Here is a 20,070-nt window from a genome sequence, read left to right as displayed (position 1 = left end):
CCCCGCCCGGAATGTCTTGAGAAATGAAGCTTTTCTGCAAGTGAAGCTTGTCCACATCCTATAACTTAGCTTTCCTCACTAAGACTAATTAAAAATGGCCCCCTCTTCCCTTCCCATCTCCCTGGGAGAAGGGACGGAGCCAAACTTAACAATGATAGACAGGTGGCTTGCCCTATGACTGCAAACCAAAGGAAGCCACCTTTTTGCAGAATCCCTGAAACTTTGGAATGCATGCAAACACTTAATAGAAAGAAAATAAAGTTGGAGCTCCTGGTACAGACGTACTAGCACAGAAGCCTATCTAATAGTCAGAACTGTGAAAGAGTCCCCTGATTTGATTTTGGGCCTGACTTAGTGATTCAAATCTTACCTTAATCTGATCCAAATCGTTTTGGGCCTGATCTGATCCAGAATCAGAAATCTGAGTAGTTGGTTCTCTGACTGACATCTTTTACCCATCCACTCCCTTTATTTTTGCCTCACCTTTCCCCCAAGAGAATGTGGCTTTTAATTTTATATTCATACGTTTTCAAGCAGCATCAGGGACTATGACTGCAAGTTGCTTCTGGAGTGAGAGAATTGTCAGTCTGCAAGGACATTGCCCTGGGGACACCAGGATGTTTTGATGTTTTATCATCTTTGTGGGAGGCTTCTCTCATGTCCCCTCATGGGGAGCTGGAACTGATAGAGGGAGCTCATCCACGCTGTCCCCGGGTTTGAACCTCCAACATGCCAGTCTTCAGTGCTGCCGGCACATGGGTTTAACTCCATTTATATTTATTGAAATGGTTTTAATGCAAGCCGCTTTGAGTCTCCTTGTGGACAGAAAAAGTGGGGTATAAGTAACAACAACAACAATATGGTGCCAACTGTGTTCAAACCTCAGTTTTCTATTGAGTTTCCTGTGATGTCAAAGTTGAGGCACTTTGTTTCCCACTTCAAGATATTGTTCCCAGAGCTGTACCATGAAGTGTTACCCACAGGGTCCTTTTAACATGAGAAAATCTATGTTGGTGGAGAAAGGTTCAGAACACCAGAGTTTCTCAAGTCGCTCCTGACATAAATAAATAAAAAAAGAGCCTATGACAGCTCCCTTGTCAGAATAGATCCAATTCTGGATTTTCTGTAAGATAGCACTTCTATTTAGGAATTATAGTTCAGCACATTCAGTAGTTTCTTTAAAGTTTGGACCAAATCCCATAGCACATTAATGGGCCCTCTGATAAGCGCCCCATTGGACATCATTGATAGGAGAAAGGGGAATGCTGTTTAGCCAATTTGCCCCTAGATTCAACTTGAGAAAGAAGCAAATGATTTTTTTTTCTGAAGCAGTTAGGAACCTGATTCTTTGGAGGCTTTCAGTGATGGACAGCAGCACCTCATTATATGCATTGAATTCAAACATTGCTTTGAATATTCATTCGATTCTAATTTCATTTTGGCCAGAAAGTCTCGCTTTCTTTCCTCTTCCCTGACTGTTTCCCGAAGTCGCCGTTGCTTTAGGGACTTGGCCACAATGCCCTTGAAAGTTAATGGACAGTTTCTCATTACCTTGCACAAGGCTTTGGATCCTGGCAAGATGCATGAGTCTCTCGGAGCCATTCCGAGCTACCTCTCGAGACTTGCAGCCGACCTACAGGTGTTTACATATTTCTCCTGCATCCCCAGCTGGCATCTATTATCCCAATCCGACAGCGTAATTATTATGTGAGGAGGACTAACTGACTGACTCAGTAAATGAATGACCCTCAAAATAGCTATGGCATTTAGGGTAATATTATGAATTGTGATATGAATTTACCATCCAGTTGTGCTGCAAATAGGTTCTTAAGGGTATATCACATAGGGCAGATTCTGAGTTGATTACTGGAGTTTTTAACCCAATGTCCCCAAGGTGAGCTCTCTGGATGTGTTGCAGTGCAACTCTGCGGCTCTCAACATCCTTCGCTTTGAGTTGCATTTCCACATGGCTAGAGAACAATATGCAGGTCAAGACTAATGCAAAGGAAGTCAGTAGTGAAAAAAGTATAATGGTTAAAGCAAAAGTGAATCCAAAATTTTTGAACTCTAACTCCTAAGAGCTTTAGCCAACAAGGCTCTCTAAGAAAGAACATGGGAGGTGCACCATCCCCACTCCAAAAAAGCAGAGAGTCAGAGCATCGTAGAATAATAAAGTTGGAATAGACCACTTGGGATATCTAGTCCAACCCCCTGCCATGCAGGAAAAGCACAATCAAAGCACCCCCGACAAATAGCCATCCAGCCTTTGCTTAAAGGTCTCCAAGGAAAGGAGCTTCCATCACACTTTGATGATTTTATACGCCTGCATTTCAGAACATAAAGAATGGCATGGAAGGGGAATTACCAAAATCCAAAGACTCACAACATTCCAAAGTGGTATTTTGTTCCCAACAATTACTGGCCAGCATATTAGGATACAACAAGAGAACCTTTGCAACGTTATAAATTTCACATACAGAAGTAAATTGGATTGAGAGTAATTTTTTTTCTTAAACCATGTTCCATAAACATTGTCCTCAACTGTGTCTGAGGCATCAGGCCAAATTAAGATGTGCAGACAGGCCATTCAGTCTATTCATAAAATCGTAGAGTTGGAAGAGACCTCAAGGGCCATTCAGTCCAATCCCATATGATTATGCAGGAACACACAATAAAATCACTCCCATTGTCACAAGAAATTCAATGTGCAGATTTGACAAATATGAATTTAATATGACGTGTGGGAATGAATGGAAGGATGTGTGGTTGGAGTTAATAATTTTGGAAACACCAGTATAATATTAAGGCCTGCAATGACTAACTACCTGCTTGCTGGAATGTGGATAAAACCTCCTAATGAGATCTGAAAAGTAATCTCTGATAAGAACGGGACCGTGATAAAGGAAATGTTTGCAACCTTCCTTATGTTAAGAAGGAAGTCAACACAAGCCTTGTGTTTGTCAACACCAGTCAAGAAGATCAACATCTGGTCAGGAAACTGAGATGGATCCAGGATGGAAGATGTCTATCATTAATTTACAACTTTGGGACTACATCAACAGAATATTCCTATAAAAGACTCAGTCTAATAATGCTCAAATTGTGACCCACCTGAGGAGTCTGGTTCATCCACTATGCTCTACTTCATGGGAAGGAGAGAGATAGTATACCTAAGGAGAGTGTCAGATATGCTATGGGAAAGCATGATTCTGGTCACTTTGGGGCTTCTTTCTCAAGGGAAGAGGAAGAAGTGTGCTTTTGGAGTTTTAGATTTTGTGCAGGGAGTCAGGTTCTGCTGTATGGAACACAGAGATCTGGTCTTTGGCATTGTTCTTAGGGAAAGAAGTTTTGGCATCTCAGCGTTTTGAAGTTCTGGTGTTATGGAAGTTTTGGAACTATGCATTGGCAGGCTCCAGGAAAGCAGAGTCTGGCCTAACAGGTGCTTCTCCAAGGAGGGAGAAAAGGATATGGTAATATTTTGGATGCATGTGGATGAATGTGTGTACATGTGTGTGAATGTTGATTAAAAATGTAATTCCCCTTTGTTTGTTTGTTAACAAATGTAATTGTGAATCCAATGTAGTTGCATAGAATCTGTATATCTGTATGTCCAATGTCATTCTTTGTCTATATGTTTTTATGTAATCTGATACACCCTCTCACACTGGAAATTGCAATAAAACAACCTATGCTTCAAAGTTATTGAAAAGTCAATCATGACACCATTAGATGGCCACACAGTTTCTATTTTAAAATAAGGTGATTCAATTTCATTTGTAAGTAGTGTATTCTTTTGCCAAACACATCTTACCACCCAGAACTTATTCCTGCATTTTGAATCTATTGCTCTATATCCAGTCTCCAGAGTAGCAGAAAACAAGCTTGCTCCATCTTCAATATGACATACTTTCATCTTGTTTAAACATGGCTATCATGTCACCTCTTAACCTTCTCTTTTTCAGACTAACATACCCAGCTCCCTAAGCCACTCCTCAGAGGGAATGGCATCCAGACCTTTGAAATTTTTAGTTACTCTCATCGAACATGTTCCAACTTGCCAATATCTTTCTTCAACTGTAGTACCCAGAAATGGAAACAGTATTCAACTCTGCCCTTTCATCAGTCCATGACCATAGGAGGAAAATGGCCAAGAGTTCAGGTGAAACTGGCAAAAAGCTGCCACTGCTATTCTATTAGCTTCTGCTGTGGTTGACCCTTGCCCCACTTCTCTCTCAATGTCAATGGGTTTTCTTCCTTTGGTGCATAGCTATTAATCGGTGTAAGACCTAAAGAATGGGAAGACTGACTAGTCTCGAACTCAGCATCACACATGGGAGTAAGAGGAACACACATTTTCCAGAGCAAGATGGTAAAATAATCTCAAAATCAAGGTCCTATGAGAAAGGCTTGGGGGGCTGGTTTAACTTGGAAAAGTGAAAATTGAGAGGGAATGTGATAGCTATCTTTAAATATCTGAAGAGTTGTGAAAGATGACATGAGCCATTTTTTGCTTTGTTTTTTTTTTTTTTGTAAAGGGTCCCCAGTGGCACAGCGGGTTAAATGACTGAGTTGCTGAACTTGCTCCCACTGTTAGCCCCAGCTTCTGTCAACCTAGCAATTTGAAAACATTCAAATGTGAGTAGATAAATAGGTTCCGCTCCAGCAGGAAGGTAACAGCACTCCATGTAGTCATGCCAGCCACATGACCTTGGGGGTGTCTATGGACAACACCAACTTTTCATCTTAGAAATGGAGATGAGCACCAACCCCCAGAGCTGGACAAGACTAGACAATGTCAGGGGAAACCTTGATTACCTTTTTACCTTGTTTGTTTGTTTCCTTTTTGCTGCTCTATAGACCAGAACCTGAACCAGTAGATGCAAATTACAAAAGAGATTCCATTTAAACATAAGGCAGAACATTTTGACTGTATGAGCTGTTTGACAATGAAATAGACTACCTCAGAAAGCTTAGCTGGGTTTCTTTCAGAAGTGCTTTAGTTGTGTTTCCTGCATGGAAAAGGATGGACTAAATGCTCCCTGTGGTTCCTTCCAGCTCTGTAATTCTGTGATTCTGCATGTTGCCCTTCTCAGCATCTCAGAACCAGTTTTTTTAATGTGCCAAGGGCAACATCTGAACTCCTGGATTCAGGCACATTTGATCTAAAATAGAACCTGATAGCGAGGCCATGGGGAAAAGATTGGGAATCTCAGGCCGTCCTTAGATCTCCCAGCAAATGTGACAGGGAGGGTTCCACTTGGAAGATTTTAATCTGCAGAAAATGGTTTTTAATACCAAATGTGCTGTGGGGATATTTGTTTTACAACAGCTTGAGCTTAAGTCAGATATTTTGCATTCCCCACATCCAAATGATTAATAAGCAGGGAAACTCAGAAGCACATTTTGAAAAAAGGGAGAGGAAGAAACTCAATTTATTTATTTATTATTTCCAAGTTGAAGGAAAGCAAATCATTTTTCTCATCCAACACTCAATTTGACAGAATATCATAAAAACTGCTACTGGGAGATAATGATAATTTGAGGTGTTTTGCACTAATTGTCAGGAATGAAATTTTATCACTGTTGTAGTACAGCGTGATAGTAATGTTACTACTACTGGTAGAAGGGAAAAGAGGGCTGCGCAGGTGTTGGAGGAGGAGCAGCAGTGAAAGCGGATTAGAGACATACTCATGGTTCCAACTGATTCTGAATCCTTCGAGGGTTTCTCAGACTGTGAAATTGGGGAAGGAGAGGAAAGCAGGGGAGTTAAGCGGGCTACTCATGAACAAGAATCTGATGAAGAGCTCCAAAGGAAGCGTATCCGTGATATACTTAGCGTTCCAACAGAAGATGAAGATTTTATGGGTTTTGGAAGGAGCAATGGGACTGGGAGTGACATTGAGGAAGAGGGTGATTTGGACTGGACCCGTGTACAGGAAATTAGGGACATCTGTACTCAGCCTACCTCCAGTGATGACTTAGAGGGCTTTGCAGAAGAGTGGCAATTGGGGAACACTTGGGAGGACCTAAGTCTTGACAGACGCTGGCAAAGGTGGAGAGATGGGAGGCAGTGCTCAGCTGCAGGGAATGGGGCAGCTGAAAGAGATGATGAAAGGGTGGGGAGCAGTTCATCCTCTGATGGGGAGCTTTACGAATTAAGTTGGTTTGGTTTCAATGGGTCTTTGCAGAAGGCAAAGTGTCTTTTCGGGTCTGTATCTTTGTTCCTGCCATTACTCTCAAGCTTGGGTCCTTGGACTATAGATCTTCGCGTTTCCGTGACTTCTGGCTGATACTTTGTAAGTGCTGACTACAACTCTCCCTGTTTGACTTTGGACCGTGTTTTGACAACGACTACGCTTTTTGGACTGCTTCTTCTTACTTCGGACGTGCCTGGACTACAGACTGCCTTTGGGTGATTTGAATGCAACATTCCTGCTTCTTGGCAGGGGGTTGGACTGGATGGCCCATGAGGTCTCTTCCAACTCTTTGATTCTATGATTCTATGACTCTGATTTTGCTTGCTCCCACATTGTTTTTTGGTGCCTTTTGGACATTTTGAATTACAAGCAGATTGCTGTATATTTTCGTTATCCCAGATTATACTCCGGGATAATCCAGATTGTAATTAAGTTGAGTTTTTTACGTAGCGGTTTGTGCTAGAGACACTGAAGCAAGTGTCTCTAAAGCCTTTTTGGGTTCAATAAACCAGTGTTTGGACCTTTTATATTGTGTTTGGCATTCTTGAGGATTCTGGGTCTTGACAATCACCCTCTGTATCCTTTGCCTCCAGGTGAGTTGTAAGGATAGGAGAAGAGAGAGCATGGGGACTGCCAAAGAAAGATAACTTATACTCCTTAAACATCATACTGTAAATGTCAACACCCGATATACCACTGTTGTGTTATGGGCTATAGAGTAATATATTGAGTTCAACAGCTAGACCAGTAGTTCTCAACCTGTGGGTCCCCAGGTGTTTTGGCCTACAACTCCCAGAAATCCCAGCCAGTTTACCAGCTGTTAGGATTTCTGGGAGTTGAAGGCCAAAAAATCTGGGGACCCACAGGTTGAGAACCACTGGGCTAGACTATCTGTCCATGGGAATCAGAGAGCTGTGGCAATGTGAGGAAGCGATAAAAATACTGTTTACACCTGAGCTGATACAATCTAGAAAACTAAATGCTTCTTAGGGAAAGGCATGGGAACAAAGGGATGTAATGTCACAATTAATGGACCAACTGACACTGATTAGCTCCCCAGATATAATGAGATCTGGTCCTTCGATTTTCCCTTGTTCCTATGGCCATTTTGCCTCAGAAATATTCCAGAAAAGGGCTGTGGTAAACTCTCACTGCTGTTACAAGCAGTGAGACAAGGATTAAAAGCTAAAGGGAAAACTCACCAAACCTCTGCCATCTCATAAAAAGCAAGAGGGGAGAGATCTTGAAAGTACATTTCACGAGTCCCAAAGTGCTGGGGGAAAGCTTAGAATAGAACACTTCTGGCCCAGCTCCAGCATGTGACAGTTAGCCAAACAAGAGCCTTGTGTAAAGTGCTGCAAAGCAGCTGACTTTTAATGGACTGTGTCTATACACACCAGGAAAGAATTCACTCAAGTATGTTGTTTTGTGACTTGGCACAGAAACAAATCCAAACAAGAATATTCTGCTTCGGAGCCCTTTTCCCTTTCCTCATTACAGCTGATTGCATTAATTGACACTCATCCCTCTCTTATGAAATCAGCATTTATTATTTTATTTATCTATTTAAGTGTAAGGAAACATTTGTTGGGAGAAAGCATTAAATAACCCATTGTCTTTCATTAGCAACAGAATAACATTGGGTGCAAGCTGCATTTTCTTTCTCAGGGTTCTGGACAGACTTGTGGGTTGAAACCCATTCCTGAACCATTTTCACTTACTCAACGCTGTGAATAAGCTTATAAGGTTAAATTGTCTGGAGGAAAGAAGATCTGATTCTCGATGAAAGGCATTTTGCAGGACACCAGCAAACTAGGGGACGCTCTCACATTGTATAAATGTAGCACTATGATTTCACATTAACTGACTTAGGTGCTGCCTACAGAATCCTAAGATTTGTAGTTTGATGAGATAGCAGAGGCATCTGACTAAGAATGTTAAATATTCCATAGGCTGGCATCCTGGCATTAAAACTGGAAATGTAGTTCAATAGGAAAGGAGATGCCACCTGAACATTAGGAAAAACTTCCTCTGAGAGCCATTCAGCAGTGGAACTCTCTGCCCTAGGGTGTGGTGGAAGCTCCTTCTTTGGAAGCTTTTAAACAGAGGCTGGATGGCCACCTATCCGGGGTGCTTTGAATGCAATTTTCCTGCTTCTTGGCAGGGGGTTGGACTGGATGGCCCATGAGGTCTCTTCCAACTCTATGATTCTATTGTGTGGCATGAAACGAGCCCAAGGCTATCTTTTAAGGCTGAGGTAGGGAGCTGTAAAAAGCCTAGACTTTATAGGCTTTGGCTTTTAAAGCCCTAAACGGTTCTGGCCCAACTTACCCATCCGAACATATCTCCCCTTACAAACCATCAGGGACTTTAGGATCATCTGGGGAGGCCCTGCTCTCGGTCCTGCCTTTGTCACAAGTACGTTTGGCAGGGATGAGAGACAGGGCCTTCTCAGTGGTAGTCCTTTCGGCTATAGAACTCCCTCCTTAGGGAGTTCAGATCTGCTCCCGCCCTCTTAACATTTTGGAGGCAAGTTAAAACATGGCTGTTTGATAGGCCTGGGTAACAACGGAAAAATTTGTTTCTAAAATCGATTTGTATTTGGGGGGTTTTTTTGTTTCGATATTTAAAATAATTACAAAATTTTCCTTTTAAAAAGTTCGATATTTACGAAATTTCGTAAATGGTAAAAAATTAATGAATCGATTTCCGAAACAATAATGAATCGATTCGTTAATGGTGGACGCGACCGCGAAATACGCTAAAAAACCTCCAAAACCTTCTGAAGCTTCCCTCTCCCTCTGTTGTTGACTGTTGGTGTGATATTATAATTTTTTTTACTAATTAAATCATAATACTGGCCCAGACATGTGGAAATAATAACGAAACGACCTCAAAACAATAACGAAACGAATACAATATCGAAATACGAAGCATTTACAAAACGTTTTTGAAAATTCGTTTTTTTAAATAATTGCTCCAGACTGGTTCGTTATCGTTTTGTAACTGAAAAAATTAATGAATTATTAACGAATTATGAATTAACGAAACGAAACCGCCCAGCCCTACTGTTTGAGCAAGCGTTTACAAATGCAGAGTAGCTAATATAGGAAATCGAGTGATTTGACAACGGAACTGGACAATGCTTGATAATAATGAGATGCTAATGATGTTGTTTTTATTGCTTTTGTGGTGTTTTATATTGTTTAATGTTTTAATCTATAGACTCCTTCTATTTGAGTATCACTGAAATAGGTCAATTAATAAATAAACTAAATTTATTTATTAATTGACCTATTTCAGTGATACTCAAATAGAAGGAGTCTATAGTCAGAATCCTCTTAGCTAGTCCTAAATAAGATAAATCTATTTATTCCAATGTTGAATTGTCAGTACAGTGTGTGTGTGTAGAGCCACCAGTGGTGCAGTGTGTTAAACCACTGAGCTGCTGAACTTGCTGACCAAAAGGTCGGCAGTTCAAATCCAGAGAGCAGGGTGAGCTCTCACTGTTAGCCCCAGCTTCTACCAATCTAGCAATTTGAAAACACGCAAATATGAGATCAGTAGGTACCTCTCCAGTGGGAAAGTAGCGTCACTCCATGCAGTCATGACCTTGGAGGCATCTACGGACAACGCCAGCTTTTTGGCTTAGAAATGGAGATGTGCACCACCCCCAGAGTCGGACACAACTAGACTTAATATGAAGGGGAAACCTTTACCTATATATATATATATACACACATATGCACATATATACACACATACAGTCACACATGTGTAAATTTCATTCATTCAAGGATTATGTTTTATGTATAACGACCTTGAGTTGCCGATTGGCTGAGAAGGGTGGTATACAAATACAGTAAATAAATAAATAAATAAATAAATAAATATTCTGAAGAAGAATTGACTGAGATTACAAGGGCTACAACTCCTATGGAATTGTGAATACAACTGTGCACATAATACATTGCGGTTGGTTTTGTTGAGTTATTTTGTTTTGTTTGAACCATCTTATCAGTTCCATGGTTCGGGGCTTGAATGAGAACACTCCACTGATTATTCTTCCCAAATGAATGTACAAGGAAGACTCTGCCCACTAATGCGCTCTCATCCTTCCCCATTCATCCCCTGAGTCAAGGATGTGGGGATGCTGCAGCTGCGGGGAGAATGATAACCAAGGAGACACACTGCAACACTATCCTAACAGCCACCTGCCAACCTGTGGCCATGTTTCCTCAATTCCTCTATCAGTACTAAACATGCCCACGCTCACACACACACGTACCTATGCCGCAATTCATCTGGGCATTACAGTCTCTAACAGGCAAATGTGTGATAATGTGCTTGGCCCATTAACACTGCAGCTGCATAGGAGATTAGCTACAAGGCACCCTGGTAAGCCATCAACTAGGCATTTACAAAATTAGGGTTTGCTGTCTAATCATTCGCTGAGGAGTTTAGGCATTAAATTCTTCAGTGTTCAACAACATCCTAGTACTGATTTTCCCCTGCAGAGTTAGACTGAAAGCATTTTTTTTTAAGGAGCTAGTTGAATCAGGGCCAACCTACATTACTCAAAGTTTTAGTAATGGTCTCCCTTAAAATCTACTCCATGTGATGATGGATTTACATTCTAGAGAGTGAGTTCCCAACCATAGTTCTCTGAAAGAGTGGGGTAGGAGATATTGGTGTCCCTTGTGTCGTGTCCAATTATAGATGGGGCAATCTGTGAATGGAACATCCTTTTACATCTATTTTTTAATATTGCATTTTCTCTTCCTTCCTGAATCCTCTTTCTTTTGCTATCTACTGGGAAAAATAGAGAGAAATGGCACATGTAAGAAGATAAGCCAAGGAGAGATTCAGAATGAAAATTAAAAACAAACAAACATGGCACTATTATAAAATCAATCAGACAGATCCTGGCCATGAGAATCATGTGAAATCAAAATCAAGGATAAGACCTGGAAAAGACTCTAGCTGCAGCAAGACCAACTACCTGCTCCCTCGATCCTTGCCCCTCCCGGTTGGTTAAGTTGTGCTGGGAGGGTCTACGAGATCCCTTAAGGAGCATCATCAACAGCTCCTCGGAGTTGTTGATGGGTTTGGACCCCTTTCAATCAGGCTTTCGTTCAGGTCATGGGACAGAGACTGTCTTGGCAGCTATTACTGATAAAATTCGTTGTCAGTTAGACCGAGGCGGATCAGCGCTATTGGCACTCTTGGACCTCACAGCTGCATTCGACACTGTGGACCATGACTTGCTAATTCATTGATTGGCTATGTCTGGTGTACGAGGTTTAGCCCTTAAATGGTTCAATTCATTTCTCCAGGATCAGAGACAGAGGGTGGAGTGGTTAGGCCAAAGCTCTGAGAGCTCCTGTCATTGTTGTGGAGTTCCCCAGGGTGCTATCCTCTCGCCCCTGTTATTTAACATCTACGTCCGGCCACTTGCTGGACTGGTGCAGAGCTTTAGCATAGAGTGCTACCAGTATGCAGATGATACCCAGCTACTCTTGCATCTTGAACCTGGGTCAACCGCAATTTCTGAGAACTTTAAGCTGTGTTTGGAAGCAGTGATGAGTTGGCTGTGAGCGAGCAGACTAAAAGTGAATCCTGCAAAAACTGAGATACTCTGGCCCGGCCAGCTGCCAGAATTAATCCAGTCTCTGCCTGATTTCGATGGGGAAGTTCTGCCACTGTTAAAAGCCTTGGGGTTGTGTTGGACTCATCGCTGATGATGGAGGGCCAGATCACTGCCATAAGTAAGCAGGACTTTTTTCATCTTCACCAAGCAAGGAAATTGGCATCCTACCTTTTGGTAGAAGCATTGGCAATGGTAATTCACGCAACAGTCACCACTATTGCAACGCCTTATATGCCGTTATTCTGAAGTCAACAACCCAGAAGATTCGGATGGTCCAAAATGCAGCAGCCAGGCTGCTAGCGGGATCATCTATAAGATCCCATATTACACCGATTCTGCAACAATTACATTGGCTACCAATAGAACATCGGATCTCTTACAAGATACTGATCCTGACATTTAGAGCTCAAAATGGCCAAGGACCTTTATATCTTAGGGACCGCCTCACTCCTTTTTTCCATCAGTGGTTACCTCGATCCACCCAGGAAAATCTCCTATACATACCTAGGGAGGTACACCTGGAAGCTACAAGGCGTAGAGCTTTTCTGACCTACGCTCCAATTCTGTGGAACTAGTTGCCTCCATACATTAGAGCAATGTCGGAGTTGTGACCTTTTGTTAAAGCACTCAAGACTTGGCTGTTTGGTCATGCTTTTAAGTAACCAGATCTAATTTGCCAAACACTGTTGAATGTTCTTATGTTGAATGTTTTTATATTGTGAAATGCTATTTTAAATTGTAAGTCGCTTGGAGCACCTTGGTGGAGAGCGACTAATTAAGAAATAAAGTGAAGTGAAAGTGAAGTGAAGTTAATTATGTGACTTCTCTCCAGATGATGTTGGGCTACCTATCCCAGTCGTCTTAAAAGTGATGGGGTAAGTAATGATAGAAGTTCAACTTCAACAACATGTACTTTAGCACATTTCTAGCAATGATGTCTTATAGAAATTTTAGCTGCCCACGTGCAAAATTTAATATGAAAACCGATTCCTGATCTTCTTTCCTTGCAAGTGGACTTAAATGAGATTCATATCCTGGCAAGTATTTTAGGATTGTGATCTTAATTACAATTCTAATTTAAGATTTTGTTTATTTTGGGATTTAATTATAATCTCCATGTGCTATTAAATACACAGGGATTTTGTTTTGTATTTCCAGTACAGCAGCGAGACAGACACCCTCCTGATGTGTCTGGGATATATATTTAATTTATTTTTTGAAAGTGGGAAACTTGTTCTTTCAAGAGCTGACATGGTTTCCACCACAGAGAAATAAATAATAGAAATATTCACCAGTTAGATTTCCACCATGCAGTCACTCTTTTAAAAATACAGGATCCACACTAGGGACAGCTACCTCTTTGTAAATGGTTTCTATAGCTGAAGAACAGGGCCACTGAATCAACTATGGAACGATAAGACAACACATGCTGTATATACTCAAAGTATAAGCCAAGTTTTCAGCCCTTTTTTAGGGGTGAAATAGCCTCCCCCCCCCCCCCCCCCGGCTTATACTTGAATGAGGGTCCTGGTTGGCTTATATTCGGGTTGCCTTATATTTGGGTCAGCATATACTCAAGTATATGGATAATTCAATATACTAAATATTCAAAAACATTTAACCTACTGATGCCCCAATAATGTAATTTTATTGGTATCTATTTTTATTTTTGAAATTTACCAGTGGCTGCTGCATTTCCCACCCTCGGCTTATACTCAAGTCAATAAGTTTTACCAGTCTTCTGTGGGAAAATTAGGTGCCTCAATTTATATTCAGGTTGGTTTATTCTCAAGTATATAAAGTATATACAGGTGCTTGTTTATAAAGCTATTGTCCTCCCAACCCTGCTACTGTATATGCCTGAGAAACATGGACTGTCTACAGACATCACACTCCACTCCTGAGATGGTTCCATCAGCGTTGCCTCTGAAAAATCCTGCAAATCTCTTGGGGAGACAGGCAGACAAATGTCCATGTGCTGGAAGAACCAAAGACCACCAGCACTGAAGTGATGCTCCTATGTCATCAACTCTGCTGGACTGGCCACATTCCCTGAATGCCAGATCACCATCTCCCAAAGCAGTTACTATACTCCCAACACAAAAACCGGAAACATAATGTTAGTGGACAAGAAAAGAGATTTAAAGATGGGCTTAAAGCCAACTTTAAAAACTGTGGCATAGACACTGAGAACTGGGAAGCCCTGGCCCTTGAGTGCTTTAACTGGAGGTCAGCTGTGACCAACAGTGCTGCAAATTCAAAGATGCATGACCTTTAAAAAAATTAAATCATGGTTCTGGGACCAGGCCTTCGGACAATAGATGTATGCAGCTTTTAGTGGGACTGGAACGATGACTCAACTGATGAGATTGTTTTATGGTTTTAATAACTCTTTTGATATTTGGTGATGTACTGTTTTTAATATGGTTTATGTTTAAAGTGTGGTTTTACTCTTGTAGTTATAAGGCATTGAATTTTTGCCATTATCTATGTGTAAACCACTTTGAGTCCTCCTAGGGGTGAGAAAAGCGGTATATAAATACTGTAAATAAATAAAATAAATAAATAAATGGAGGGTGAAAGGGAGAAACATGCCAAGAGGAAAGCATGTCAAGCCAACCTGACCGGGACCACCTTCCATCTGGAAACCGATGTCCTCACTGCAGGAGAAGATGCGGATCAAGAATAGGGCTCCACAGCCACCTAAGGATCCACCACCAAGGCACTAGAGTTGGAGGACCATCATCCTCGGGCAACGAGGGATTGCCTTAATAAGTAAGCAGGTAATATACAGTAATTGTACTGTCGAGTGCTGGGCCTGTAATAGCTGTACTTTACTATAGGACATATACTTTAGCCCAGCTGGAAGGCAGGGATGCCTCAAAGAGAGGTTCTCAGGGATTTCTCTGAAGTAATGGTCTTTATAGTCTTTAATGATACAACAAAGACTTTATTATGGAACAAACAACAAATCTTCAATACTTCAAACAACACTTCAAGGCTTTCTTAGACTAGTCTTCAATGGACTGGCACCTGACTTTGATTAACTAAACCTTTTCTGTAGGAAAACCTCTTTTTAACTTCTCCCAGGCTGCTTCTTATCTATGTCTCATTGATGTGGGTGCTGCTACCAAATCCAAGCACGTCTGGGTATCGAGCAGACCTTACCGGCTGAGGCTTCAAGATATTTCAGCTAAGTTCAGTAAATTTCAGTTTTCCTGGACACTCCTTTCCTTCTGTTTCTGTTGGAATTTCTGTAAACCTGGTGGTTATTGAGAAATGAAGCTTTTCCTACGGGACGAGCTGGTCTGTGTCCTATAGTACAGCTTCCTTGTGTGAGACTAACTAAAAAAATGGCTCCCTTCCCAATTGCCCTGAGCAAGGGGTGGGACCAAAACTTAACGATGATGGACAGGTGACTTGCCCTACCAAGGAAGGGCAAAGGAAGGAAGCCACCTTTCTGCAGAGTCCCTGAAACCCTGGACTGCAAGCAAAGACTCAATACAAAGTAAATAAATTTGGAGCTCCTGGTACAGCCGTACCAGCATAGTAGTTAAGTACATGTTAATCAATATCTCTACTCAAATTGAAACTAACTATAGATTATGGGTATATATTAATTTATTTCCTTGAGGTTTTCCAAACTAAAGCCAACAAGACTGGCAAATTTATGGGTGCTGAATAATGATTGCTTCCTCCTCGTCCTTTCCCCCTCCTCTCCTTTATTTACACTGACAAGCTCTTTAACTTTAATAGCTAGATATCAGGCAAGTATGGCATGAACCTCTCCAAACTGAGCATAGCTGTAAACTTCTGAACTTGGCATGGAAGATGAATAAGGACTTTAGTGCCAAAGTTAGGATGTGTCTGTGCCTTCATGCTGCTTCTCAAATTATGGTGACCTCATGCATTTCATAGGAATTTTTAAAAGCAGTGTTTCTCAAATTATGCTCCTCCAGGTCTTTTGAACTTCAGCTTCTAGAAATCCCAGCCAGTTTACCATCTGTTAGGAAGTACAAAATATCTGAAGGAGCAGAGTTTGAGAAACTGTTTTAAAGCAAGGAATATTCAGAGGTGGTTTGCCAGTTTTTTTCCTCGGAAATGTAGATTACAATCACTACCTCCCCTTCTGAAACTAACCATTTTTTGGGTTACTGTGAGTTTTTCGGGCTGTCTGGCCATGTTCCAGAAGCATTCTCTCCTGACGTTTCACCTGCATCTGTGGCAGGCATCCTCAAAGGTTGTGAGGTCTGTTAACAATAACATTAACAACACACAATGACACAATTTAAAAACCATGGCAGGGCCAAATGTAATAATTAAAATTAAAAAGTGCTGGGCATAACCAGGAGAAAGGGTGGGTGTTTGGAGAGGGATGGGTATGCAGATATCCTAAATCTCTAATAAAGTGCGTTGGGACAAAATGCTTGGAGTTTCCTTATCCTGGGAAGGCACACTGAAACAACCACGTTTTCCAGCTCCTCCTAAAAATTGCCAGCGATGGGGCTTGCCTGATGTCCTTAGGGAGAGAGTTCCAAAGTCGAGGGGCCACCACCGAGAAAGCCCTATCCCTCATCCCCACCAATTGCGCTTGCGATGTAGGTGGAATCGTGAGTAGGGACTCTCCAGATGAATGAAGAGATCATGTGGGTTCGTACACTGAGATGCAGTCACGCAAGTAGGCAGGTCCCAAACCGTTTAGGGCTTTGTAACTTGAATTGGGACTGGAAAATGAATGGCAGCAACCCAGTGATTCTGGTCATGAAAGCCTTCAACAACATTTTATTTTATTTTTTTAAATAATATTTTATTGAATTAAAATAAGATATTTAAAAAAAAGAAAGAAAAAGATAAGTTGTTTTACATGTAAAGTGGGAGAACAAAAAAATGTTGGAGAAAAGTAAGAGAGGAGAAGAAAAAAGATAATAATTTTTTTTAAAAGTATACGATAATGACAATAGTTGTACTTCCAAGCTCTCCCCATCCTGGGTATCTCATTCTTCTTGCAGTATCATTATTTTAGCCCTTTCCTCCTCTGGTATATCTTTTGTTGGCAAAGACTTTAACCAAATATCCTGGCTAAATTATTAATGTTCTCTTCTCTTTTTCCATATAAACTCGAAATAACTGCCAGTCGGTCTTTTTAATCAGCCTTCAACAGCCTTTCTTCCTTTAAAAAAAAAAGATCCCAAAGATTGGTTGAAATGAAATGAATATGGTGATCCATTCTTACCCAAAACTAAAACTTGTTTTTGTTGTTTTTCCAAGAATCCTCCAATTTGACTTAATGGTAATTCCCTTCACAAAATGGTATATGGGAGGAAATCAACAATCTTTAAAAAAACCTAAACTTTTGAGTTCCAACAGCCAGACAACAACTTTAAATTGCCTGAATACTAACACTGAATTGGAACAGGCCAGAGGTTGCTGAACCAATGGCTGTGAAATGTAATCAAAGCAAAACTCTCATATTCCTGTTACAGTTGTAATGGTGAGGACAGAGGCATTCATGCCTGCATGTCCTCGTTATATAACACAGGAGCTGAAACATCGCTGGAACTTTAGCACTCGGTGCTCTTCCCCTTGCGAAAGTGCAGAGGGGAGTTAACATTCTCCAGGAAAACTCCACAGTGAATAATAATAAATGGACTTCAAAGCTATATTTTAGAGAAGCATTTTCCTTCATCGCAAAGCACAGCTACTGGCACATAACCTGGGTAGTTGAGGGAAATAAAGATGTCAGGGGGAAATAAAACGACATTTTGAACGTCTCAATGGCCGTCATGAGGATTTGAGGCTTGCAGATGCAGAGGGATGCGGCAAAGGGGAACGTAAGTAACATCGGTACATAAAATGTTATTATTTTTTTAGCAAAAGCTTTCCAAGATAGCTTTAAATCTCAGAGATGACAAATACAGGAGCTGACTCCAAAAAATAAAAATAAAAAACCTCACTGTACTGATTTCCTATATAAAATGCAGTGTCCCAATGGGAATATAGTCATCAGGGTAAATCATTTCTTGATAGTAGACCCCAATCATTTGTTTAAATCATGTCATAATAAAGAAGAAGAGAAATGCATTGTTTTTCAGAGAATCATACAGTCAGATTTAAGGAGGACGACAAGGGCAATCTAATCCAACCCTTGCCATTCAAGAATACACAACTGAAGAGGACGGTGTGCCGTCGCGCCTGGGGGCTATTATTCTTAATAAAGGAGGGATGGACGTGGCATCTTTTCCCCAGGGGATTGCTTCTTGCCCACCTATAGGAAACTGGAACTCCCAAAAACCCAAAACGATATAAATAGCTCAAAATAAGTTTTATTTATCACAAAGTCATTTCTTCAAAGCAATGAGCTGGAAAACTTTAGAGAGGTGAAGGAAAACATACTTTACAGTCTCAATCAGTCCTGGGTCCACCAAGGGTTTGAAGCTGAGAAGCCTCACCAAGTTTCCTCTTTCCTCAATGGCTGTGAATGCCGGAGCGAACCACAACCCCAGCTCAGATGGCCTATGTTTTGAAGATTCAGGATCTTCCTTTGGTGCCAAAAGAACCGGCTTGAAGGCGCCTGGGTCTCCTCAATAATTGTCCAGGACGATCTGGACATAAAGCATGAGTCCCAGGGGTAAAAAAACCTCAGAACTGGTGCTAAGAGGTAACTTAAATCAGGGTCCTTTAGAATCAAGTCTCTTACTCACGTCCGTGTTGCAGGAAGTCTGATGGCAAAATGAAGAAGAAAAAGGAAGTTCTCCCCTCTTGCAGGAAGAGGTGGAGCCAAACAGTACTGATTGACAGCTACAAGCAACCAATCCATACAACTATACATAAGCAGAGTAAAAAGGGGCAGGATTAAGCATGATACAACAGTTTAAGTCTTACAACTAACAGTTCTATACATAGGTGGCGCCACTCGCGCTGTCACAGACGGTTCGGGCCCCTCCTATCTCCGCAATCACATCTCCTTCTATGAACTGGTGCAAACTCTAAGATCTTCCGGGGAGGCCCTCCTTTCACTCCCACAATCGTCACAAGTACAGTTAGTGGGGACAAGAGAGAGGGCCTTCTCAATGGTGGCCCCCCACCTCTGGACCGCCCTTCTAAGGGAAATAAGACAGGCCCCATCCCTCCCCTCCTTTTGTAAGTGCTTGAAGACCTAGTGGTTTCAACAAGCCTTTGAGAATGACCAGTTCTAGTCCATCCCAACCATTGTTGAATATGGCCTTGCACTCTTACCTATTACCCTCTAATAGGCCCTGGAAATGACCTGCCACAAACCCATACCTGCTATTGCCGTTAGCCTGTTATAGCACTGTACTTAATTCCCAGCCCCCTCATATTTTAAGTTTGCACTAGCCTTGGCCCGGCTTTTTAATTGCTCTGAATAGGCAGGATGATCTTTAATATACATGTGTTATTGTGATCATTTTATGCTTATGTTGTTTTGTTACTTTTATGTAATGCTGTTTACTTTGTATGTTTCGGTGATGTGAATTGGAAAGCGCCCTGAGTCACCTTCGGGGAGAAAGAGCGGTATATAAAGTTTTATTATTTTATTATGCCATTGCCCACCCGAACTCTGTTTGATAAAACTCCAAAGATGGAAGGGAAATCAATCAGAATTGCTTTTTAAATTCATTTTATACTGCTTTTCCTATCAGACCTAAGAAATGAACAGTAGTAATGATGTTGTACGTTGAGAAAATTGTGAAATGTCATGACCCACTGGGAAATATAAACATACTTTATAAAGTGGAATAAGAGAAGATGAAGAATGCATTACAGATGCATTGACTCACTTTAGCAAGCCATGGCCCTGGACCAGGGATGTCTAGAGTTCTTGGAGATCTCCCATTTGCAAGGTTGCCATATGTTAAAGCCATATAGAATCAGGGCTCTCTAAAGTTCAAAGCTGAAACAATTTCGGTCAGTACAGGTACTAGAAATCCTGACTTCACTCAGCAGCCTTTCTGAAAGAGACAGTCAAAGTAATCATGATCTGCACAGACCTTCATGAAGTTACTTTTTAGATTGCAATCCCCAAATCCCCCAGACAGTTGACCTAGTTGATTAATGCCATCATCATCATCTCCTCCTCCACCACCATCAACACCACCTTCTCCTCATTCTTATATTATGCAATGTTCAGTGTTGAAACAACTAATTTTGAAATTCAAGAATTAATAATTCGCTTCATTTGGTTGCTCTGATTTTTTGAGATGC

Source organism: Anolis sagrei, chromosome 7, assembly GCF_037176765.1.
Source record: "Anolis sagrei isolate rAnoSag1 chromosome 7, rAnoSag1.mat, whole genome shotgun sequence".
In the NCBI taxonomy this organism is placed as follows: domain Eukaryota; kingdom Metazoa; phylum Chordata; class Lepidosauria; order Squamata; family Dactyloidae; genus Anolis; species Anolis sagrei.
Note: the sequence above shows the minus strand (reverse complement) of the source record.